Here is a 27,810-nt window from a genome sequence, read left to right as displayed (position 1 = left end):
CAAGTATCATTAAAATATTCTTGCTACAGAGCTTATTTTCTGACATAATTCAAAATCCAATGGAAAAATCCTATAGATTTCTTGAAGAGGTAACTGGGGCAATGCTATCTTCCACGTTGGCCTACAGGGGCACTCTATGGGGATTGACCTGCTTTTAAAGTTAGCGAGTGACAATTTGATAAACTGCAGTTTTTGACACACCTATGTTGGATTCATTCTTCAGCCTTGGAGTTGCTGCTTGACATGAACATGTGGAAAATATAGACTTATCTGGTGATTTATTATGTGCTGTTCTCTCCAGCAGCCCTGCCATTACTGTGGTGTCAGAGTCAAATGGAACCCATTTCCACTGACAGTGAAAGGATGGATGAATGTTTTGGTTAATCACTTTAATCTACTCCAACAGAACAGACCTTTAATGAGCATCTGACATTGCAGAGCCATCTTGTTATGAGGCTTCAGTGCAACTCAGTGAGTCACAGTTCCTCTGTCTAGAGTTGCAATTGTTTCCATCTCTTGATAAGAAATAAGCTCCAGGGGGTCAGGAATCCAGTGAAGGGACATTCCCTGCTTTTATGCAACCTGCCACACTACAAAGAGCTTTGCTCAGCCAAGCCTCGACCATCAGCCAGCTGCATTGGGCCTCTGAAGGCAACATCAGAGAGCAGAGTGTGGTTGCTGGTGGCTAACCAGTAACCATATTATGAGCTGAGCTCCTAAGTCTCTCTCTAAACCTTCTAGAGGTTCAAAGCAGCGGTGAGGTTTGGGGAGAAGGCCACTCTGTCATGCTCCCATTCAGATGGCTGAGTATTGTGGTCCAGTGTGAGTGGATTGGCCAAATCGGGTCCATAGTTTATCAATGAACATCTGGAAACTGGGTCTGCTTGTGGATGTTGGTTCAAACGGTGAATGATGATCTTAAATCATCTATCAAACCTTGTGTTCTGTGGCAGGATTCAGTGAAATTGAAACAATGACAAAACTGTCTTTGATCTGAATTTCAGAGGTTACTCTGAGACTTAAGAGTTGGAATGAGGCAAAGAAGTGTAACATTTGAGCAATAGTATGTGAGGTTGCTCCCTGAGGAGAGTTGTGTCAAGACTGTCACTTCACACCCATGATGCAAACAACCAGTTTTAACAGAGTTTTTGTTTTAGTGGACAGCTCTACAGAAAACATGGACCAAACATGAAGGCGGTGATTGTGGGTGCTGAAAGCATATTAAAATATTACCCTTTAATCAAAATGAACAACCCTGGTTTTATTCTGGGTTTTTATTGTGGGGACATTACCAGTAAATACTGAGAGATACGAGTCTGTGTTCGTGCGTCTCGTTTAATGTCAGGCCTGTCTTTCCTGCCTTAAAGGATCAGAAAATACTTGAAATTTAAAGAAAATTTTAAAAGCCCTTCAAGGCCAGCCAGAACTCCTCCCAGAGTCTTTCATAGCATTTTCCTTGTGACCACCGCTGCCCTTTCCTAGATTTTAAACTCTCTCTCGGGCCAAGACAGTAATAATCATATAATCATCTTGTTAGAGTTCTTATTGTTAATACAGTTTCTGGTAAATGTAGGACACACATCCTGGAACATGCCACTGTCTGCATGTGCACATATGTGTATATAAGTTTCAATGTTCATGTCATGCAAGCACTGTGTATGTTTTTGGGGGGTTTTCTGTGAATATTATGATCTCCATGTGTGTTTCTGCGCACTGGCGTCTGTAAGTGTGTATGTATGTGTATGTATCTGTGCAGTGTGTCTGCTCCGCAGTAGATCCTAAAAATGTGGTTTAGATGTCCCCGTTTCATGGAACTGGGTAATTTTTTTCCGAGTCTCTGTTTTAGTAATTAGCTTTATTCCTCTGAGGCAGCGTAATATGATTGAAATAGCTAAAGAAAGACAGAAATATTTTTTTTTAATTTAACCCACTCTCTGTGTGTATTCTCGGAAGTTAAGACGGTTGATGTGGCTTTGTGATCCGTCATGGTAGTTAACTTGTCATAGTCATGTCTGTTCTTTTTAAAAAGTCGTGGTAGTAAGTTGACCTGAGAAGCTGTGTGACAAATTGAGCACATTGCCACATTATTGCTACCATCTCCTAACAGCTACGTTTGCGGAACATTTTTTTCTTAAGATACTGAAATATTCAAACCTCAATTTACTGCTGTATGGTAATGATGCAGGCTGGGTGGACTCCTGTTCATTTAACATACCTGTTTTGTGTGATTTTGCAATAGTAAAAGTCTTATCAATACAATTCAAAAATAGGGTTAGGGTTACAACTGTAGAAACAGAATGGAGTAGGAAAGACACTGATGTTAGCCATGGTCATATATGACTGAAACAAAAGAAAACTGGTTGTTAATTATTATGGTGACAACACACATCAGTGAGCTGTGCAGTGAGTCACACTCACGAGTTTGACAACTCTGTTTTGGCCTATTTTAACACTTGTTTGACTTATTAAACAGCAAAATACAACTGTTTATCAGTATCAGTTTATGTCTTTCACGGAACTAACACCTTAATTCCCTTGATAATTCATTGTAGAAAACACTTTATTCAAAATTTCTACATGACCAAAATAAAACTGGTTACTAGTTGGTGATCTGACTCAACAATTAGCAACTCTGGTTTGGTGGAAATAAACCCTTAATCCACCGAGTTAGATAGGCAAACATGTTGATCTGCATACTGTTTATTCCTGTTGGCTCTTTCATCCTTTTAGCTGTCTACTGAACAGCATCTCTTTCTCATTCTTCTGAAGTGCTACAATAATGTAGCACATTAACAGTTATATATTAACAATAACAGATTGGTTTTTTAAAAAAAATTATAACGTTACTGCTCCACTGCTTGATTGGTTGTTACTACAAAACCTCACCTCAGGGAGTTTGCAACTTGCTGCAAGTTAGTTTGTTTAACGGAAGTTTATAGACTGGATCACAACATTTGTTTGCAATCATTTCCAGATAGAAAACCCTTGCATCATGAACATTATATGAAATTGTGCTGATCAAATGCTGCCTCAATTGGTTACTTTTTAACCATTTAACAAAGTCCTACCTAAAAATTAAAGAAATAGTAAATTCATTTCACAGAACATTTCACAGAGCAGAATAAATTGCCTCCTCAATTAGTTAGTGTGTGGTAAAGCTGAGAAAATATTACAAATAAAGCATACACAGAAACTGTTATTGATTTTTATTTAGGTGGCTGAAATATGTTTTTGCTGCTGCCCCACCCACAGCAGTTCAATGCTTAGCTTCCATATCAGAAGATTTAGTTTATCAAAGACATAGCAAAGCAATACAGTACATAAAATAAGCACAGCAGAAACGTCAAATAGGTCGGACCATTGTGTGTTATGTTATATATATAGATTAAGTTATGTTGTAATGTTAGCTAGACCAGATGATTTCATTCATAGCAACTCAAATCAATTGTCAGTCGTATCCCCAGAAGTGACTCTTTCCAGCGCAGTATCACATGATTCGGTTTATGTGGAAATTAGCCCACTACAATGGTTGCAATGGCCATGGTTCACATAAAAATGGTCGCTCTACTGTCATTTTATTTCTGTGACAACAACAGTCAGACAGAACATCTCTGCCAATCAGATAATAAGAGAGACAGATCCACAGAATTTGAGAAAGAAAGTGTTTGAAGAGGAAGAAAGCAGAAAGTGAGCGGGAAATTACATTCCTGCAGCCTCCATGTGTGTGACACACCCCACTCACCCTGCACCCTGCCTGAGCAGCTGGCCAGCTCGCTTGTGAAAGAGGCGCTGCCGAAACCCCCTTTTGTTTTTCTGGCTTTCCCCTTCTTTTTAGTGGGGCATATTAAAACCGTCTATGGCCGTTCTGTGGTTACACAATGTTCCAATTTCCTCCTCTACACTTTGAGTCCTGCTCTCCTTTCCTCTCTTCTTCTCCTCTCCTCTCACTGTCTTTATTCTGCCATCACATCAAGGAGCCGCCAAATTAGACGTCTGAAGTCAAAGCTCTAATCATACTACCGGTCCAGTTTCATTGGGTCAATTGGAAGAGAGGCAAAGTTGTTTTTCTCAAGACAGTTACGGGAAATTTGGAGGAAATATAAGTTCATACTGCACTTGGACTGGCCTTAATGTAATGTAAGGACAGCACTATAAAGACAGATGAAGGTGCATGTATTGGCCAGTCACTGGCCAAATGCAGAAAATTGCCTTGAGGATGTAAGAAAAAAAGAAAACCCGGGAAAACTGATATTCGAGAGCTCGATTTCCAATGATAATGATTCTGTATGACGATGATACCATATGATGATGATACTGCATGATGATGATAATGGTCTGTTCTTATTTCCTTCGTATTTCTGTGGTTTTGTGAAACAAAGCTTCTGCACATAAAAAGAGCCAATCCTTTAAGGCAAATGCAATTTATTCCCATCACATTTATGTTTATTTTATCATTATGTTGTATTTGATTTGTGTTTTTCTCACAGCTTTGGAGAGCACAGTGGACAGATGGTAAGTCAAAAGAAAAAATTCTTATTACGGGCTGGACAGAAATATGCACAGAGGCTGGAGGTTCTCACTGACCCGACTGTTTTTGTTCCAAATTCTCTTTTAACGGCCAACATTAAACTCAAGTTTCTAGCTATATGAAAGAGTTGTCCCCTATTATAAATGAATATTTCCTTTGGCGTAGTCAAGAATACCCCTCTGAGCATTGAATTTCAGGAGTGATTTATTATTAACAACAAAAATAATACCTTCTTTAGTCCTTCTACTGTTGGATGATTTACACCTTCCCTCTCTGCTTTATGAATTAAGCCCTTTTAAATCGAACTAAACTTTCCCTTGCAAAGTTTTTGCAAAGTGCAAAAATCCACCACACCCATGAATAAATCAAATTCAGCCAAAAATACCAAAACATACAACATGACAATTAGCCAAAGCAATCCCAGGCCTCAGTGATTTAGATGGCGTGAAAACAGACCCATAATATTATATGAAGCCTTACATGTCAGACAAGAAAAATCCAACAGATTTATTGAAGTTGCAAATTTCTTTAAGTATATGAAATGTGACAGACGGATTCAGCAGTCCAACTGTTTATGTGTTTCTCACAGTGTTTCAGCATATACCGTATGTGTGTCTCTCCCTGTGTGTTTGGCTGTGACAGGGGAGTTTCCAGACTCCACAGACCCTGATGAATGGGTCACTGTATGTCCCTGTGTGTGTTTGTGTGTGTGTGTGTGTGTGTGTGTGAGTTCGTTCAACATTTTGCACACTCTTTTCCTCATCAATGCAAAATATTCGTCCCCTCAAAATACTGATCCTTTCTCTCATCGTTGCACCATCCAACACACACACACACACACACACACACACACACACACACACACACACACAACATGCTCTCGGCTTGATGTCGCACTATTACAATATCCACACTCATTTCATGTGAACTGTGTGATTCACCAGAGCTTGTTATTTCACCTGCGAGACGTCCCCACTCCTGTCATGCCGTGGTTCATTTCTGACCCAGAACATCGTCAACCACGGGTCCATTTTGTGAGTCACACCCACTGACAAGTGGCAATCTGCTGAGCCTCCAGACACGCGACCGTGACTAAATATCAACAGGGTTCCAAGCTACTGTGGCTACCAAGATTAACAAGCTAAGACTGGCAGAAACCCTTAAACCCCAGTCAAATATGATGTATTGGGGCTAAATATTACCACAGTGATTTCTGCCCCAAAGCGGTGATCCTTGTTCTAAATGAAGACCATGAATCTGTGTGGGGTTGAGCTTTGATCTAGCCACTAATGACCAAAACCAGGTTCAGTTGTTACACTGCTGGACTTTATTTGTTCCAGTAATGTAGCCAGAGTATATTAATCTACTGTAGTTCAGCACATTAAATTGGTCAGAGAACCATATACTTTAGATCTGAGTTAGTTTTTTTTTTAAACATAATTTAACTCCCTGAATACTGGAAACAGAGATTTATTCTTGTTGCAGAGCTGAAACTTTGTTAGTCTATTGCTCTAGATCATAAATCGTATGTAATAGTGGACAAACATCTCTCGTCATTTCTCTGCTCACTCGCCAATCGGAAAGTGGAGTGGTAGTATCCAATTCCTGCCCCTGCACCCATCTGACCCAATCACGAGCACATTGATTGACACACAAAGAGCTGTCAATCATGATGCCACACCCCCTTTTTCTAGCATCAAATAAGGAATAAAAACTGGTGTATTTTGATTTTTTATTTCGGTGCATATCTGCTAACATGGAGGGGGTGGTGCTTTTGACCTGCCACCAGCAAACAGGGCTGATCAAGATGCTTTGGCTTTACGTTTTGGGAGCTGTTATGCAGTCCATCTTTATATACAGTCATTGCTCAGAATGTTTGTTCCTTTTAAACAAATACTATTATTGTTACAGACAATAGAGAGGGAGAGAGAGAGACAAAGAACCAGACGTAGAATAACATTCAGTGAAGCAGAACTGAAGTGAGCTAATTTACAGCAAGTGGATGATCCAGTATAGTATGCTGTATACTTGTGCGCTTATATGGCTAAAATTGCAATGATCAAAAAGTTTTATTTATTTTTCCTTTTTGATTGTGCATCCCAGTTAACCAGCCAATTGGGGGCAAATATTGTTAGCTGTTGCAGTGACAAGATACCACCAAGCCCAAAAGTGATTTTCTTTACAGACCACCCCTCGAACTGCAAACAACTTCAATGATTAATCTTTCCGTTATGTTTTTTTTTATCCATGGAAGTTTTATATTTTCAAGATATTCTTTGGACTCCAACCCTTGCTCCCTGAAAAGCATTTTCCCAAAAGGCCAGGCCACTATTGTAAATAAAACAGTTGTCAGGACACCGAAAACTTCAAATAAAGTCAATTATGGATCTTTCTATTACTAATTTTTGAACCATGGTAGTGTTATTTTTGTAAAACTTTCCTTAAGCTGAAACAGTTTTCAAAATGTGTGATGTCATTTGTCATTGCAATGTAAAGTTTTTGTGCTGAGTGCATACCACGGAAGTAAACCTCAAAATTAAAAAAACTTTTTTGATGTATGCACTAAGCAACCAACTACACTGGAATGTATAGTCAGTATCTTGTTATTATTATACATCTATAATTCTCCACCATGTTAAATGTTGTAAAGGGTCATAAGGCTTAAACGTCATATAATCAATGCGACTGTATGTGGGCTTGTTGAAAAAGAGGGGGAAAAATATTGAATATCAGTCTATAGGCTTTTGATGACTATGACATGCTGAAGTCAGTAGCACACCATCGAAGTTGACAGCTGACATTGCATCGATAAAGTTTAAAATTTCCCCTCTTAAAAAGTGAGAACAATCTATCACTTCCATCACTGATGTCCTGGGTACATCTTTCAAATCCTACTGATTTTCTCTTTTCACTGGAGCAAAGCTGTGTTTGTCCCTTAACATCCCGGGTGCATCTTGAGTGACCTATCCTCTCTGCTTTAAAGACGTAATGTTTTCTTCCTCACGGTCCCTTTCTCCCAAAGAACCTCACTGTAGTGCTGCCAGCACTCTGTCTGCTCCTCTCATCAGAACCAGTGAGACGAGGACACAGTCGCTCTCTGTCCTCCTGCTTTTACTTTGGCGCTCTGTTTATTTCTCTAACAGGACAGTGACAGATTTAGCCCATCAGACAAGAAGAGAGGGAGAGACTGACTGGCAGGAAAAATGAAAATAAGTGCTTCAGGAAGAAAATGGGGAGATGGTAAAACGATAGAGAAAGAAAGAGCGAATGGAAGAAAATTATTGTAGCTGCTGTGGCTCTAATTTGTCCATTTTCAGAGAAGCTAAACACTCTTTTGTCAACACAAATGGGCTGAACAACCGCTGTGAGAGGGTCTGTTGCTATGGTGATGATGTCAGTGTCCCAGTCAGAGTCTGAACAAATTAAGATGAGAAATAATTCTACTGGCAAACGGATAAAAGTAAAAAAAACAGTAGTGTTTAAGATTTAAATATGTGAAATGTGTTATATTAAAGGCCCCCAAAACGTATTTTCTAACTTTGAGTGCTAAAGTCCAACATGTACACATAATGTTCTGCCAGAGCTAACACAGTTTTGACTGTTTCACAAGAGAGTATGCTATTTTTATGTTTTTGTCAATGCTCTTCTTTCTGGTTGGAAGTGGACACAGTTAAAAAATGTCACAAACTTCTATGAACCTATCAACGTTTAATAACATTTGTTTCAATGTGCATTGGATTGGTTCCTTCTGTTGTTACTGTCACGTACATCTGGTAGAATCACATCCACATTAAACCCATAACTAAATTTTGTTTGTGTCAAACTTGTAAATAATACTTTAGGTTTTTTTTAAACAATAACTTTTAATATTATAGAGAGATACTAAGTGTTTGGGTGATTTAAAAAAAGGTAAGCTGGTATGAATGATTAATATATATTTGCATAAAAAGACTAGAGAGAGGTTGGAAATTTAGCATGAAAATGCTCAACTCAGTTGCCAGAAGAATATATTGGTATTATGTGTTTCTGCAAACCATAAATACATTACATTTACATGTTTCATATATCATATCAGATCTTGAAAGTGACGTATTTTTTAAAATGATGTTGTCATCGGGGGGAGGGGGGGACTGTGGATGGCCTGTCACCAAGCTACAGACCACTGCAGAACTGTGTTCAAAACCAATAACAAAAATGTCTGCAATTTTGCAAGTTTCCAGGAGCTTTTTAGGCACCAAACATGGGTGTTTTTTAGCAACCTGTTGGCATGTTTCCATCAGCCTTTAAGGCTCCAAATGAGCATGTTTTGAAGCGATCCATTGGCATGTCTCTGTGGGTTTTTTGGGCTTCAAACTTGGGTGTTTTGTAGCAACCCGTTGGTGGGGATAGCACCACAAAAAAAGGTTGTTTATTACCAAGACATCACTGCTTTCCCTGCGGACATAGTGGGGCAAAAAGCCATAGTTTTTACTAAGATGTTGCTGCATTTTTCTGTGGGGATTATGCCCCAAAAACTGGGTATTTCAGCCAAAACATCATTTTTCCTGACTGTACTTAAGTCTTTTTTGTTCCTTAACCTAACCACACATTAACCAAAACATTGTTGACTTTAAATGTATTTGCTGCATGATAACATGCACATGTGACATATCTGTGGTTTGCTGACACATATGATGCCAACATTTTTTCAGATAATTTCATTGATATGTTAAGGAGGTGCTGGAGATGATTTGACTAATACTCATCAAAATTTCAACACATCCAGCAAACAAAAAGAAGCCCATGGTGAAGATCTAATGTAAATTTAAGCTCAAAAAAGCACAGTCATGTGGAAAATTTTCAAAGACACTAAGCCAAAATCAGTCTTGGCTCATCTTGTCAAACTGGACCTCTTTCTTCAGGTGGTGAGAACTTTCAGCACAGCATGTGACAAAGATTTATATGCAAAAATCACATTACCACATGTTGTGGTGAAAAGTACCTCAAGATGTGTCTGCGTCAAACAGCACACGCCTATGTGTAAAAAATGACACATCCATTTCAGGATATGAAAATCTCTTCAAAACTAAAACTGTTACAATTTTTATCCTCTGCAGATGCATTTATAGATTTCATTAAGCCATTAAGACACAGTCATTCACACTAGACATAATAAAACACATTTCAGGAGCAGTTCCTGATTCTCCCGCCCAAATCTTTATTTCCACTTCAAATAGTGCCCAGAAAAACAAGGCAAGCTGGTGACCTGGAATATGCTGCTTGTAATGATTATTTTAAGGGAAACAGCAAGTATTCCAAGGGTGCAAAATTGTCCAGGATCCTAATAGACATCATAATCCCAAACCCTGAGCCGACAGCATGAATGAACATTTATATGACAGCTCCAATGTTCCATAAAATCAATCATCCATCCCAATCCTCTTTTCGTTTTTCCTGCCTCACCCCTCCCTTCCTGCTATTTGCTGTATCATATGTTCCACCATATGCCCTGGGGAGAGAGAATATACGCAAACTTTCATCTGTAAGTGACATGCTGTCATCACGGTTTGGGTGGAGGGAGAAGATGGGGAGACGAAGAGTGAGAATTAAGCATAGTATAGTCAGAGATGTCACCTCTGTTTAGGTGCGGTGGTAAACGTGTAGAGACTGAAATATGCACCGGTAGACATAAAGGTGTGCTCGTCAAGAAGTTGATTTAAGGGTGAAGATGCAATACGGAAGAGAGACATTCTACAAGTTATTTCTGGTGGCTTTAGGTGCTGCTGGGTGGGGGCTGTGGGCTTTGGAAAGAGCTGGCCCTCACAGTGTTGCGGTCACACATTTTGAAAACACTGAAGGCAAAGATGAGCACAAGTTAGTCCAGGAGGAGGAATCTGAAATCTGAGCCAGTGGGCTGATGGCAAGAAGACAGCAAAGAGCACAGATGAGATGAGCACATCACGATAATTACCCAAGCTGTCTGTGATGACCTACCAAGCCCATCAAATCTCAGGAGAAAAGTTGATTCACCATCATGACCCCGAGCCAGGGAAAAGGAACTTAAGACGACACCCTCAGCTGAAGCACTGATGAAGGGAGCTTGTGGTGGCACCTTGGCCAGCAGAGACAGTCTGCAGTGCCATATGTAATAGAAAGCCATTGTAGTGATCACTGTTAGACCATAAATTGTTAACAAGACCATTTGGGAAAAAAAAAATTCGCCCCAACTGTTACTGCCATAACTTAGCAACTGTAATAGGCACGGAAGGCCTGTCAAGCTTTGGATTTCTCAACATACCAAAGTGGTGTGCATGTGGCTCGAGTAATACTCTGCCTTTGAAGAGTTAGGAGGGTGGTGTATTTCCTTACCCTTTCTTAAACTAAAAACACAAAAAAGTAAGGAATGTGTTTGTTAGAGTTCAAACTGTAGTTGTTCACATGTTGAGCCAACTAGCTCACACAGTAGACCTAATAACCTAGTGCTAGGCTTCTTCCAGAACAAAAAAACAGTCTGATCTTACTTTTTTTGTTATTGTACTTTTATTTCTAGGACTAAATAGCTGTACTACAATGCAAAGGAAAAATGCTGTTTATTTTCCTGTCAGCTGACATGTCATCTACCTGATGAAGATGTTGTTTAATTGCCTAATAAGGCCGTGTTGGTGATAAAGTCTGTCGATAGACAATGCAAGCCAGCTAACTCTAGCATACAGGGAGCAATGGAGAAACCCTTAAGATTTGTAATGAATCTTAAAGCTCCATGTTATACAGTATATCAGAAAGGAAGGAGTGAAAGCACTGAGAAGGTGCATGCATATATAAAACATCACCATAAATCAATTTAAACTCACAAAAAATGTGTTGTACTGTATCAAAAGCCTCTTGTAACTGACAGCAGAGCAATAAATAACAGTATCATCTGCATAAAAGTGAACATTTCCCCCGGGCACATTTTGACAGATATTTTTTTATATGTGATGTGAATAAAAGAATGAGCTAGAGAAAATGCCTTGAGCCTGGCTACACTATGATCTGTTTGATAAATTCAAACCAAAAGAAAGATTGCTCTGACAGTCCCATATTGAGAAGACTGTGCTTCAATATTTCATGATTGACAGCGTCAAAAGCCTAAGACAAGTCAGTAAAAAAGGGCTGCACAGTGTGGCTTGTTGTCCAAAAGTTCAAAACCTTCGTTAAACCTGATTGATAATAAGACAAAAAAATATGTATGTGAGTAAAAGTTTCTGAAGTTGCTCACGCACAAGGGATTTCACAGTCTTAGCTTAGACAGACAGTTTGGAAATGGGCCTGTAACTGTTTAAAAGTCTTATCCTTTAAACAGGGGGAGAGCAAAGGCAGACTTCCATATGTGAGGAATTCCATATTCCAAGTTTTTCCAATGTCTAAAAGTTCAAGGGTTTTGTGCACCTCTGTCATAGTTTTGGATTACACTTTGTTTATTCATCATTCTTTTATTCATTTGGTTTGTTTGAATCTTGTGTTCTAACTCTGCTGTCATTTCAGACCCTGACACTGCCGCTGCCTGCCCTCATCAGTAGATTCACTCCACCTGCTGATCATCACTCACCTGTTCTTCATCCCCCATTAGCTCTCTGGTATATCTACCGGTCCACTTTAACTAGCTCTCTGCCAGATTGTCTTTGTACCCAGTGGCTTAGCTTTCCAGCACTTCATATCTGCCTTGTGATTTTTTAATCTAAATTTTAACACTGCCTGCATTTCTGGATTCTTTCTCAGCCCGACCCCTTGTCACTCTGTTGATTGCCTGCATCATTTTGTAATCCTTGTAATTTTGCTCAGTAAAGACTCTGTGACAGTGATCAGCTTAAAACTAAAAGCTAAATGACTATCCAAACAATCAGAAAATGAAAAAAAAAAAAAAAAACACTTTCTCATGCAGATGGTTTAGTGTCCTTGGAGTTCCCATTGAAAAGAGATGTTTTGACAGAGAAAGAGATGTTTTGAAAACCCTTGAAAATGCTGGTTGGAAACTTTAATACCTTTTCCATTACCAGATAAATAGGCTTAGCTATAGTTAGCAAGCTTAACAAAAGCTGTTAGCTAAAGTTGATTGAAAAAAAGAAAACAAAAAAAAGGCCGACAGTTGTCATTTCAGCCAAGAAATTAAAAGTCACTGCCGAGAAATCGGAGCATATATTTTTTTCTACCTGTTTGTCATATGAAAAGGTTAACAAAATTAAAACATTTCCTTGAGGTTGGGGAAGATTTTGGTCAGGATTAAATGAGAAACACGAACTAAGAAGTAAACATCTATTCACAATAAAGTGGAACTTCTTAGCATGTGTTTAGCAGTGAACCCAATTGAAGACAAATTTATATGCACACACTTATAATTTCCATGGCACTACTTCAGTGTCAAACTACAGCTGCTGGTTGTGCCGGCTGCACATAATCCTTAATTTTTAGTCATTTAATGAAATTTCAGGAGACCGGTAATAGGAAACATAGTGGGAATCAGGACATGGAAACAGAAGAGGAAAGAGACGAGGGGAAAAACAAGACGAGTTAGTGGATGCTCATCGTGTGATGTCTGCAGACAGTCTTACTTTTAATTGGTTCTGTCAAGTTTGTAAAGTGCATGCTCCCTTTCAAAGAAGGCTATGCCCAAACAGTTATTTAAATCATTTTTGGAAACATATTTAGACCATAGATTGCATAAATGTGAGTACATCTCCAGTGTAGTACCATTTATTTGGGGTAAAAACACAAATCAAGTACCATTTAAGTCAACTATATCTAATACATTTGCAGCTTTTTTTGGATTTACAGATGACTATGCGAAGTTGTGTGTGTGTGTGTTCACATGTATAAGTGTGTGCATATGAGGCTGGATTTCTTTCTGCCTCATGGGACAACTTAATACTGATTTATGCCATTTCTTCTCTCCGCAGTCAAGAGAAAGTTTTCCCACCTCACCAGAGAGGGAACAAGGGAGAGAAAAAATAAGTAAAACATAACGAAAGATCTATTAGGGAAAATAGAAAAAAAAATATTTTGGCTAAATACTATAAGTAAAATAAGATTAGTGTTATCTGATCTTAAAAAAAAGATGATGCTTGTAACAGCTCACTGTTGTCAGGAATAAAAGCAGACACAGAGCAGAACAAATTCGCTGATGCTCAAACATGACACTCAGGAAATCCTGCAAACCCAAAGTAAATGCAAAAAGTGGTTCCTTTTTGACAAGTGAGGTTTAGACAAATTCACTTTCTTGTAGAGAAATGTACTTTTATGAAGTGGATCCCATATCCCAAGTTTCAAAGAGCTTTGTGACTACTCAAAGTTTAAAGTGCATTTAGGAAAAGCAAAGTCAGTTGTCTATAGACTTTTCCATATGTCTAACTTGACGCACATTGATCACTCTCATACACACATGCTTGTTGTTGATCTTGTCATTTTTCATATTTTGAATTGTTTCTACATAAATTCTTAAGTATTTAACCAAGGTTTATGAAAAATACTAATATTTCTGCTATGCTAAGGTCAAAAGCCTCCAAATCAGCAAGTAAATCATAATCTGAACAAATAGATATATGCACGCACTCTGAAATACACTCCCTGCCAAGGGCGGAGGTTTTGTTTCAACATTGTGGAATACCCATATGAAACAGGGGTTTGGGGGTCCTCCAAGAGAAAACTTAAAGCGTAAAACACTTATTTTGGTGAATTTCTATGCACCAAGTTATGCCTCTTTTGCATTAATTTATGAGTGTCTTACATTTTGTCAAAAAAGTCTGATACTTTCATTTCTTTATTGGGGTGGACAATTAAGACGTGACTTTGGGTGACAATGACAAGGACATTCATCAGGTGACATCTAAATACCTTTCTATCATACATGACTAAGCAAAATAGGAACCTGCAGCCCTCTCAAGAAAATTATATTTACCATTATTACCATACCATTAAATCATTTGTCTATATAGCCCCAATGTTTTTCAAATAAGTCAGTTCCGTAACATGAACAGTTTATTGTATTTCCGAGTAACTGCATCAATTTCTTTTTAACAATTCTCTGTTGGAATCACTGCATTTCTGCTACACACCATCAAGAATTTGTCTCTCCACCCTTTCTCTTGTCACAGTTAAACACTTCACCCTTTGGTAAAATTTATCGGGTGCATGTGAGCGCAAAGGGCAGAGTAGGTCTTTTTCGCAAACTGTCACTGACATGGATCCATAATTCAAGCAGCCCCTCAAACCACACATCACTATTTCAACCCACACATCATGAGCTCAGCCCACACATCATGGTGCTGTACAAGCTGTAATACAGCCTGCTGCTCGCCCCGCCAGTGTAGATATTCTGTAGTTCATTTTCACACAACATACTGAAGCCGTCAGTACAAGGGTAAAACATTGTTTGTGTTGTGTACACTGCTGTGAGGTGAACAAAACTGTGCTACATACATGAAGTAAATGATTATGGCTGCTGTTGTTACTCTGAATCCAGACAGAAAATATCAAACCCATGTTCAAGACATACACACACACACACACTTCAACACACATGCAGGACTAGCCGTGCCTAAAGCAACACTAGTGGCTCCAACCTCAGGCTTCAAAAGTCGCTCCAGCCTTCTGTTGTCATTCCATAAGTCATCCACCACAAATTAAATTTTCTGTGTCAGTGATTTATGCCGTGAAGAAAAAGCCATAAAAATAAAGATCTCTGTTTGAGTCCAAGGACGTCTAGTAGCCTCCTCTGAAAGTTTTATTTTCTGATTCTGAGAAATCACAGAGCAGTATAAATCACTAAACATGGAGATGTGGATTTGTACTATCTTGTCAGTTTAAAGTGTTGTATTTTGGGATGAAAAGCTTTATAAAGGAAAGGGTTTTTTTTAAAGCCAGGGTCTCTGTTATTGCTCTAATAAGTTTCAGAGGAAGGGATACTTTTTTCATTGCCACCCATACAGCAGGTGCATTTTACATGATTTTGAGGTGCTTAAATCTGAGAATCATGCTGTTAAGTAAAAACACACACACACGCACAGAAACCCAACCCAACCCTGAAAGATCCACTACCATATCTTCAAAACATATTCTAGATGTTTTTCCCTCACATTATACACACCCATGGTGGGAAAAGGTATTTGTTTTTTAAATACTTTACGTAGTATGATTTTGACGTTCTTTGCCTTAGTATTTCCATTTTTTGCTACATGAACTTTTCTGCGTCATTATGTTTGACAGTTATAATTACCGGTTACTTTTTTGAATCATGTTTTACATACTCGCATAGAATATTATAGATTAGGCTACTCAAAAGTATAAAATAGTTAAAATATTTAGATAACTCTCAGGTAAAATAGTTGTTTGTTGAATTACAGTCCCATGCTGTCAAATGTTGACATTTTGTGTTGGTAGCCAGAACTAACAACCAACTCAAAGCATCGTTATTTGACAACCTGGAAATATCAATTAAATTAGCTCCATGTCTACTATATTAAAACACTGCTTTGTTTTTGAGTAATAATATTCAAACTGACAGAGGCCAGTTTGCCACCTAATGAGCATTTTTGACTTCCAGTGGTGTACTTTTTCAGGGTGGTATTATTACATTTAAGTAAAAGATCTCAATTCCTCTTTCACTGCTGCTCTTTACAAGACGACACACAAGATGTAAACTCAAAGGTGAGCTGAGGTCACCTTGCAGTAAAAAAGTGATAATTGGTTACACATATGTTTTTGTGTATGTGTGTATCTGATGTATGTGTCAGACACGGATGGTAAAATCAGTCACTCAGTCACACTCCAAAGACTCAGAGCGAGACAAACAGGTTGTGCTGCCAAAACACTGATGGAGAAGACCGGGAAGCTTTTAAACTGCAACAAAACCACTTTCACAACGCGTTTCAAGGAAGCGAGGGGGAATTCTCCTAAGGACTGACTTGTTGAAAGTGACATGGAAGTACCATTTAAGGTTTTCCATCATCTTATTTTCTGTTTATTTCATCACACTGTGAGTAGGCTGTATTAAACAGACTGTGAAAATGACCAACATGACTAAGTGACTGAATCAAATAACCAAAAGAAGCATGACAATGAACAGATATTCTGTGTGCTAAACAATAATTGGAAGTAGGGACTGGATACAGAAGTTTCAAAATTATCTGTTAGTTTTTTTAATACATAATAATTCAATACACACACACACACACACACACACACACATACACATACATATATATATATATATATATATATATATATATATATATATACATATATATATATATATATATATATATATATATATATATATATAAGCCACAAATTTATAATGTGTTGCTATAGTAACTGGGCCTAAAGATGATCAGCACAAGCTCACACAAGACAATCTGACAAGGAAGAAAGACACAGTTTGCTCTTTTAATCACCTTATCCAACAACTGACAAGGTGATTAGCACCAAATCTGTCTGTGTCTCTGGCAGCCTGCTTTGTCTGGTGTGCATACTTAAGTACTTAATGTTGAGTAAACATCAGTGGTTTGCAATATCCTAAAAGTGAGACCATGTCCACATTCATGTATATAGAGGTTTACAGGTCTATAAAAACACTTAGACCTGTAAATAGGCTTCTTAAAATTTTCCGTTTCCCCACTAACTCACCAGTTACAATTATAAAAGATGAGTATGATTTATAAATAGAAATAAATCTTATCTTGCAGATTGCAGTGAATATGCTATATGCACTGCTTATGTCCATCCATCCATCCATTTTCTTCCGCTTATCCGTGGTTGGGTCGCGGGGGCAGCAGCCTAAGCAGGGAAGCTCAGACTTCCCTCTCCCTGGCCACTTCGTCCAGCTCTTCCTAGGGGATCCCGAGGCGTTCCCAGGCCAGCTGTGAGACATAGTCTCTCCAGCGTGTCCTGGGTCTTCCCCGGGGCCTCCTACCGGTGGGACGTGCCCTGAACACCTCACCAGGGAGGCGTCCTGGAGGCATCCTAATTTGATGCCCGAGCCACCTCATCTGGCTCTTCTCAACGCGGAGGAGCAGCGGCTCTACTCCAAGCTCCTGCTTATGTATACTAAACAATATTATGAAAGCATCAATTTTGGTTTTTGCTTCCATTTTTCGAGTGCCATATCCAGGAAAGTACATTTGCATACACCTAATTTTAAACAGCAAATTATTTTTGTATTAACATAATTAGGAAATGCTAAAAATGATGATGAACAAATCAGTAAAATATTCTCTAGCAACATACTTCAGTTATCAGCAAAATGTGTAGTGATAATGAAGTTCATTCGTTGTCTGCCAAAAAAAGGCAATCCTGCAATACACTATCCACTCGTAGTGAATATGGAATTATTTTTTTCTTATCTTTTTATGAAATGGCACCCAAAATCAGGATCCTAAACCAAAGTCAGGAGTCTGGACAAGATCCCAAATTTCTGGTGTCAAAGTATTGCTCTTTTTACACTCACCATTTGTTTTTAGCCTACATGGTATATAAATGTAGTGTTTCAGTTCCTTAAGGAAACATGGTATCCAAACATAATCTAGTCAGCGATTATATTGCCACAAAAGGATGAGACAGGGTTGATTTTTCATGAGTTGGGACAAAAGATCAAATACTTTTAAGATTTAGCTCTGCCCAAACAAGTCAGGGTAGCTCTTTTTTACTGTGTGATAGCCATATGATTAATATACCATAATTGTATCTATGGATGTGTTTGTAATGGAAACAATCATGGAGGTAAATGCTATAGTTTGGTCTGTGTTTACTGAATATTGATGTCTTGTTAAACTGGTGGTGAAAGCAATTTAGTACAATAGGATGTGTGTTTTACTTTAGTTGCTACTTGTTCTTTTGCAAGGTTATTTCCACACTTGTAGGTGTAGTTCAGACGCAGACACACAGGAGGAATTTAAGCTAAAGTCAATCATGAAGAACAGGAAGGATTTTTAATATTTAAGTGCAACCACAGGTCTGGATGAGGTACACTATAAAAATAGCATGACATCCAAAGCTTAAGGTGGAGTCGTGAGAAACGGTGAGGGCTCTAGAAGTGGTTTTCTCAACACCCATCTGACTCATATTATTTAATATCGCCAGCTACTTGCACACGACAATTTGGGGCTTACAGCTCCCTATCTAATCCAACGTTTCATTGAGAGTGAGATAAAGGCATTTGCGCAATCGATCACTACAAATAGCGTCTTAAACCCTTAGAGGCTATATTATGAGGAGTTTTGTAATCTCAGTGAGATCAGAATTTGATTAAAAGATTTCTAAATTTCTTATAAGGATAAATGGAGTGCTGTCTGTGTGTGTTATTAGACAGCATTGCCACACTGTTTGTTGTCAAGGAGGAGAAAATTATCTGATATGTTTGATTTGTTACTGGAATAGGGTCTTATGTTGGCAGTTTGGCTTCAAAATGAATTTTCCTCAAACCAATTATGGAGTAGTTTGTATAATACAGCTATTTCTAGTTTTAGAAGTAGTACAGCCAGCTTCTCTCAAAAGAAACACAACACCATGAAGACATTAAATCACAGTCATTATTAAAATATTCACCAAAAGACTGTCTTAAAACAGCTGTAGTGAGGCCAATGAAAACAAAGCCAGTGACTTCTGTGCCAGGTCTAATAACTTAAAGGTGATAATGATGGTGGTTTAATTTATCATTTAGTATTGCACGTGCTCCCTCACTCCTAGACAGTGAGTGTGTTTATCTTCTCCTGTAAATGTCTGTTTACAATATATTTATCTGTCTGTCTACCTGAGTGTCTGCCTGCCTTCCAGTCTATCTACCAGTGTTGGAATGTAACTTCACTCAAGTACTGTACTCAAGTGCAACTTTGAAGTACTTGTACTTAATCTCCATTTTCTGCCACTTCATACCTCTACTCCACCACAGTTCAGTCACAACTATTGTACATTTTACTTTACTTGTTACTTTGCATGCAATTTCATTACCCATCAAACTTCATCTGAAAACGTAATCTGGTGTCAAAGAAACCTCTAAGCGTGTCTGGATCAGTATTTTGGCCTGATCCAGTGTAGCCAGCGGTATCCAGGTCAAAACTTTCTCTTTTGTGCACTGTTCATTTCAGGAATTCTATAAGATAAGAAAAGTACTTCTTCCACCACAACCATTCTGCACTGCCATTTGCCAAGTGGGTTCAAAAAAATGAAGCCAGTGTGGAGGTGCCAAAAATTTCAGTTCCTCAAATGGCCACTTGAGGCTGGCTCCAGAACAGCATAACACCAGGATCACGCTGGATGTAGCAGCTGCCTAGCCATTCACACAAGGAGCACATTTCTCCACACCAGTCAGCAAACAATTCTGCTCCTCTGCTATCTGAAGCCTGTCCTTGTTTGCTTGTGTGTCTCTGTTTGTGTATGTGCGTGTGTGTGTGTGTGTCTACATGTTTGTCTCTCTCTTTCTCTTTCTCTGTCCACTTTTGTCTCTCGCTCTCTGTTTAGACAACACAGACAGACATGGATGCACTAGATGCATATTTTATCATGTATCATTATCAGATCATTTATGTTATATTTAATATACACTTCATATTGTTTACAATACATTTTCAGTGTGTTTTCCTGGAAGATTTTCTCGTGGCTCAAATAAAAAATAGACCAGATGCCAAAGCTATTGTTGTGTCCAGTGTGAACAGTCTGCTGACTGCTCAACATGGGTGCTAAAAGTAAGCAGGCAGCACTTAGCAAAAATTATTGTCCGTGTGAACCCGATATTAATCCTCATAGACCCTCATATTAAAATGCCCAAATTTATTGTAGAAAAATGTTAACTGCCTCGTACAAAGAACAGTTTTGATCACCTAGTTAAGTGTTAGTTAATTTCAACATTCATGACAACTGTAAACTGGGTGAATTTTTATGTAACTCACCAGTTAACATTTTATTAAGGCTTGAAGTTATGCATGATTACTAGCTTTTCTGCTTTGAGTGACAAGGCGTCACCACAGTCTGAGTCAGATCCACCCATACTCCTCCCCAGCTGCACCCTCTTGTTCAACCAGATGGTGACGTCACAATGGCTACGTCCATTATTTTATATAGTCTATGCTATCTACCAAGAATGTGCATTGTTAATCTGTCTTGTGATCACCTCTCCTCTTTACAGATAAAAAAAAACTCCTATGTGCAGAGTAATGTATGCCCGCTCCCTTCTAAAAATGGGTGGTGAATTTAACTCTAAAAACAAAATTACTTGGTGTCCATTTAAAGGGTTCAGGGAAGCTGATCAAACTTCCCCTCAGGGACTTAGTCCGGGAAGCTGTGGCTCGGACGATGCAAATGACAGCAAATCAGGCCTCACATCAGTATAGCATGCTACAGTGATTTTAACAAGACACTCACAGATTTGCACGCATAGAGGCACATATTTAACTTTTACTGTTTTTGGCACCCAGTAACATCAGTTTTTTTTGCAGCCAAACAATATAAAGGTCAAAACCTGCAGGCAATATAAGGTGACAAAACTACTGCTGTACATCTGGAATTCATACATTATAGTGTTTTGTGAAGAAATAAGTAGCATATGACTCACATATGATTAAACAAAAACAAACATGTTTTTTGTAGACATCACATGGCATAAGCACTGCTGTTTATAATTTTCCTCGAGGCTAAATGTTTTGTCCAGAGGATAAAACTGTGTCCAGAAACCGGGTTTGATCAAGTGCCACGCAGTGCAATGCTGAAGAGAAATGCAGACAGTGAGATGAATATAAACATTTTGTTCCGCAAACAAGGCTTGTTTTGCGGCTGCGACAATTTTTTTTTTAAACGACTGGACAAGTTGTTGAAAAAAAGAACATTAACGGTTCATGTAGAGGCGCAAGAGCTTTACTTTTTAAGCAAAAACTGCTTCTTGCTTTTTTTTCTCCCCTTCATTTGAATAGCTGGTTAACATTTTACTACTATGACAACAAAACTGACATTTGATATACTGAAGTTGGTCTTTTCAACACTGTCCCATTAAATTTCACGGTCAGAGCACAAAGTGGAACGTGGATCAAGAGTTGTGAACATGACGAAACCACTGCGTTGAATTTATATCACTTCATTTTCACCTGTGTGTCACACACCGCAGATGAGAAACAGGAGAAATAAGCTGTTAAAACAACTTTGGTTAAGGGTTGGGATAAGGTTAGAGCAATAACGTCTATGTTGAGGTTTAGCAACACGACAGCTTATTTTAGGCTGGGGGAAGCCATTGGTCATGGTTAAAAAAGACCAATTTTTGCCTAAAAATTAAACTTCTCTCAGTAAAATACTTCCTGGAAAAGCTGGATATTGACCCAAAGTCAGCAGAGTTTAAGGCAGATGTAAACACCCATCCATCACACCAACCGCAACACCATTAAGTTCCATCATACTGTTTCCATGTCAAACAAATGGCTGATTTTGTTAAAGAAACATCATCTTTTCATGGGGAGGAGAAATGTGCCTCTCAGCTTTCATGCAGGTACAGCACTACATACTTGCTTTCTAAGATATCATTTCTTAAAATTTCAGAGGCTCGTCTGTATTGATGCTGCATGTGTGATATGAGAGCCTGGACCAACATACTGTCGGTCAAAAACCTGTATCAATAGAGTGTCAAAGTGAAATTTTAGAAATCTGCGGTCACAGAAAAGTTGTTACCTGTATATCCTAGTGGAATCAAAACCTCAGTTTGTTTTTGATATCAGGCTTTTTTTATGAAATGGTTGAACTTGGCCACCTGCCTGCATGACCTCAATCATCAAATTCTTAGAAGATTTTTGTATGTTTAACTGGTCTCAACAATGAGAAGACCTGAATGCAGCTTATTCTGGCATTTTCTTTGTTTTCACACTTATTTCAACAAGGCCAGAATTAAGAACTCAATCTCTGAGAACCCAATCTGTAGTTCAACCTGAGATTTATTGGCAAATAACTTAAAAATGTGCATGTCTTTTTACCTAAATTCTAGATTTCTGACACAATTTCTCATCTACCCAGCCAACACTGATTTTTTTTTTATTGTTGACCTTACGGGAGTGGGTTCCTTTTGGGCCTCTTCTTTTTGCTCTGTGAGTCGTGTTTGGGCTACTGCAAGAGTGTTTTTTCTGTCCTTGGCCATTTTATTTTAATAGTGAGATAATGACAGACATTTTCAGACACTTGTATTTACTTGTTTTTATGGTTGGATATTGTACACCAGTTCATCTGCAACTGTCTTAACTGAACAATGCACAAACTTCTCACAGAAAGTTTTCAGGCTGTTTCTTACTAAACTGCTGTCTCACAATGAAGGGTGGCTCCATTAATACATCTGTCACAAATGTTTTCGTTTTAGCTGAAGACCCTTGGCTATTGTCTGCAATTGTATACAAACAGCTGATTCTCTTGCTCACGCTTAATGTTGAACAGCAGATCTACCACCAGCATACTCATACGACAGGGAAAATGCAGCCAGATCGCCAGAATAAAATGTTGGCATTGTACATTTCTGCGAATCAGTTATATATTATAAATGTACAGTTCTTGCGTATAGGTGATGACATAGTTCTGATTAGAAGTAAGCTCTATGAGCTGAGTCTCTCATCAGAAGAAAGAAAGGACAGTGAATTGTGTGAAACCTCAGCAAGACAGCTGACCACTCCTCAAGACCATTGAGCCACAAAAGCAGGTATTTTTAACAACATGAAGGGATACTTCCAGCTGTGTTTGTTGCAACACATTTGGGTATTTCTTAAAAACACATTTCCAGCTGTGTATGTATTTTAGGCCCAACATGATCTTTTCCTAACTTTATTCAAGTGGTTTTTGTGCTCAAGCTTAACCCCACATTATCCACAGTGTTGTCACAACATAAAATTAAAAACACATGTAAAAATCTAAAACATACAAATTTACAATGTACAACTGTTATATATCCATGGTTTGCAGAAATGTAAAGGCTAGCATTAATTCTTGTGACTGTGTTGCCAAAATGGCAAAACATGTATTAGATGGACAGAGTTCTTTCCAGCCTGCTTTCTTGTAATTGAGAGCATGCTCTCTCAACAGCGTTGCATTGTGGGTGGTATGGAGTTGTCAGGGAATGAGTTGTTGTAAAGAATCCAATCCTGACCCTGATTATGATTATTTTTTTCTTTTTTTTCAGGAAATAGTGTTGAAAAAATTGTGGAATGTGTGTGCAAAGATCGTGTCTGCAACAGTCTGAACAGATTTATTTTTGGTTGGCTAAAATTGTGCAAAACATGTGAAGTGATCCACCGCAAGCACATACTCATGACCACCTTTGCTTGCTCCATATGCACAAAATCAACTGAGACTGCTGCACTTTAAAGGTTGGATTGATCCTAATGCTACCCGCTGGTGCTCTCTGAGGGACATTTAGATGTTTCTACTTGTCATGAGTAGTTACTCAGGACATGTGCTTTCAGTTTGAAAGGCATACTAAGCTGCTTTTTGTTACCAGAATATCAGAGAACTCCTCTATCTGTTCTTCTGGCTGCAGTCTCCAGGGTTTACTCTGCCTCTTGCCCATTGTGTGCTGGAATAGGCTCCATCTGCCTATTATGTCACCAGCCACTAGAGGAGAGTCAGGGGCTGCATGCTTGGCCACACCAGCCCAAGATCTATGAAGGCCCATACAACAATGCAGTAAAAGGAAGAATGACGGTATTGTGGATCATGGTTAAGGTTAGCATTTTATACCACTGCGCAGACCTTAATTAATCACTGATTTAACCACCCAGCAAGCATGCTAAATGACCCAAATCCAGTGATGCGGTTCACAACCAGGCCAGACATTATGTCATTTTGCAAGAGTCAGCAACAACAAATATTCTGTGAGTTTCGTTACAAACTTTCATGTTTGAGTATGGTTTCTTTTATATGTTTTTCAAAGCAATCACATGAGTAAAAAGGGGAAATCATCCAGTGGGAGGAGTGTTTTATGGGAAAAGACGAAGAGATGAGTTTTCAGATGGAAGGTGGGAAGTGAATGTGTTGTTCTGACCACACTGAGAGGGTCTTTCCACAATCAGTTAGTAAATAGGAGTTAGCGTGTCAGGCTGGCCCAAGGCCTAGACTTGGGGATGGAGATATCTTTGAAGACTTCCATTTGAATCGATTCATTTGAGTTTCTGTTTCTGCTTGGACTGTGATTCATGCAGATGCTTGGAAGTAAAAGTGTTTCAGTTTTGGCAGACAACAATAGAATGTCACAGTGTAAATCTAATTTGGGAAAAAATGCCTCATACACTACATCAGTCAATGCATTAAAACAGATTATTCCATCCTGTAAATACTGCTGTTTTGCAAGAAAAAATTTCAAATTCAAAGATTAGCTTCCTTTCCATTTTTTTTTCCAACCAAGCTAAACTGGGTCCTCAGTAGTTTCTGGATGAACTTCAAACTGCTAAGAAACATAACTCAGTAGGCAGCAACTTTGTGCATCCTGTGGGCCCTCGGCTTGTTTGGACAGAAATGGCATTTTCAGAATCAAGAAAAGGCATTAATATGATTTCTATCTGTAGTTAAGAAGTATATAATTGCTGGAAAAATTGTCTTTTCATAAAAGTGGGCTGACTATGCAGTAGATAGACAAAATACTTATGAAACTGGTTCTACATGACTGAATAAAACAGAGAAAAAGGGCAATAGCATTTGTTAGCATTTAGATAGCTATTAGCAATTAAGTTTAGGGTATGGGTAATGGTAAGGATAACATTTTGGTACCTAAAAATGAATAATGGAGTGGATTATTGCTACTATTGGTGGAATATTTATTCAGTAGAATGTCCCTTTGTAGCAGGTTTCATATAACCATCATGTTTGTGGTGTATCTTGTGGTGGTGGGCTCAGTTTGTAGGGTATGCCGTGTAAACAGCGTACTAAAATATGTTTCTGAAGACATTTTAGGTAAAAAATAGGCAATATAGTCACAGAATCTTGGTTTATATTTGATCAGCACTGCCTGGTGTTACCATTTGATCAGAGTTTGTTCTGAGTTTGAAAACGAGAGGGACCAATTCGTCCTCAATCCACTACAATACTCTTTGTGTCTGTGGTATCGGTCACATGACAATCCAAAAGTACAATTTATAGTTCCAGCAAAGCCCCAGAGCCAGCTAAAATCCACCAGATGACAAAATGCACTCACTGGGCAGATTTCAACTGGGAGATGAACAGGGAGATCTGGGCGCTGGTAAGATGGAGAGAAGTTTACCACAGTTCATTTACACATACTGTCCAACTTTGTTAGGATACAAAGCTGGTTGAAAATCAGAAAAGTATCTGTTTAACCTCAATTTAATTTTCTGTATTATCCCAGTATTTAGCTGTCAACGTACTTGTCAGTATTTTCAAAGTTTTAGATCAATTAAACTTCTCATTTGAGGTTTTTTAGAGTCAGCACCACTGATTACAAAGACCACCAGTGTTCATGGCTGACTGCTCGGGAAGTCGTCAGAGCACACAGAAGATTAAGCGCTGAAGGCAACATGACTGAAACATGACTTTAATTGATTCCCGGTGAGGATTATTCAATGATGGTGAAAATCATCTGACTCACTTCCTCAGAAAAGTGAAATCATAAAAACAAAGAGACACATCACACAGTGTGTGACTTTGGCTGTCACCACTCCTTGTTGCGTGTCTTGCTGCTTTTCTTGGGAAGGGGCTTTGTCTGTGCCTGATTCCCTGCTAAATACCAGGAAACACAGGCAGCTCAGTCACTTCCACAGCTGTAACTGGGCCAATAGTGAAATTTGCGCTCTACCAGTAAATTAATGTGGTTCAGAGCAGAGGTTAGGTTAACATTTTATATGCTGAAGTTGCTGTTGACTGATTTGTCACTGACACACACGAGGGCAGTTTAAGCTACAAATGTTACTTCCAGTGTTGTAAATGGGTTTTTAAGAAGCAGAGAAAACAGGGCTGTTTTGTGGTGTGGTTACCACGACAGAGTCAGCCCTCAATCCAGGAGTGTGAATCACATTCTTAATTAGAGAACGCAATCGAAACCACATGTAAACAATTAGCCTTCAGGATAGTTGGGTTGTTGCTATGTATGTGTGTGTGTTTGTGTGTGCTCGTGAGTGCTTGTGTGTGTGTATGCACTCAGAGAAGGAATGCTGCACTTTCCCAGACCTTGACTGAAACAGTGTAACAGAGAAAGTCCACAAAAATTGAAAGAATGATTAATAACTGATGGTACACACACACACACACACACACAGTACAGTACCCACTCCTGTACTTGTGAGTTCTTTTTATTATCTAGTTATATAAAATTGTTAAAACATTGTGTAAAAAAAAAGATGGACAAACGAAATCAGGCCATACACAACATAACATACAGGCTCAGTGAAAGCAGTCACACAAGTACAGTGAATGAGTATGTTGAAGTTATTGGGAGGTAATTTTTATTTTTTATTTTTAGTTAGACATTCTTGAAGCATTAACCAACCACTGAAGCGTTTGACAGTTAACCTCAAAAACAAAAAAGTAATTTCTCCTCATACCTGCAGTGTCTACAGTCGACATCATTTTTGTGTAAGTAGCCAAGTGCTAAAGATACCAGCTATAGAGATGTATGCCTTCTCTCCAATATAATGGTACAGCTAAATAGCATTCAGCTTATAGTGGCTTATTTGACTATATTATTTGACACTCAACATGAATGTCTATTTCTAGAAATCATGACCGTTTTGCTAAAGATAGTCCATAGACCTTGTCGTGAGCAGTTTCGAGTAGGAACTATTTAATTTCTTTCAAACTACACCTGTGAGCAATATCACCAAAAGGAAGGAAATGTTCATCTACTGCTAACAAGCACGCGGGTGCAGTTTCATGTAGATTTCATTTTTATTTTCTCTCTACTGAACTACACCTGCCTAATGTATCACTGTGATTTGTCTGTGAAAAACACCCAATCACGGTGGTCCAAATACTGCTGGGAAATGCTGTAATGTAATCTGTTAAAAAAACGCCCACATTCTGTGGAACACAACAACATTCAATGCCACAAATGCTGTGAAACATGGCAATGTGCAACTAAAAACACTGAGGTTTGGTGCAACGGACACCAGTGGAAATGCTGCAAAGGGTCGCCAAAAAAGCTCCAGTGTTGCTGTTTGTTGGTCTCAAACAGTGGTCAGCAGCTTTGCAGGTGTCATTGCCTAGGTGTCACGACATCCATTATCACCTCTAATTTCACGACAGTGTCAGCTAATATTATATTACTTAAGCTTACTTACTTAATTTGTGGTTAGCAGAAACATACATGCCAACAT

Source organism: Plectropomus leopardus, chromosome 11, assembly GCF_026936395.1.
Source record: "Plectropomus leopardus strain MGB_pleo_1.0 chromosome 11, ASM2693639v1, whole genome shotgun sequence".
NCBI lineage: Eukaryota > Metazoa > Chordata > Actinopteri > Perciformes > Serranidae > Plectropomus > Plectropomus leopardus.
Note: the sequence above shows the minus strand (reverse complement) of the source record.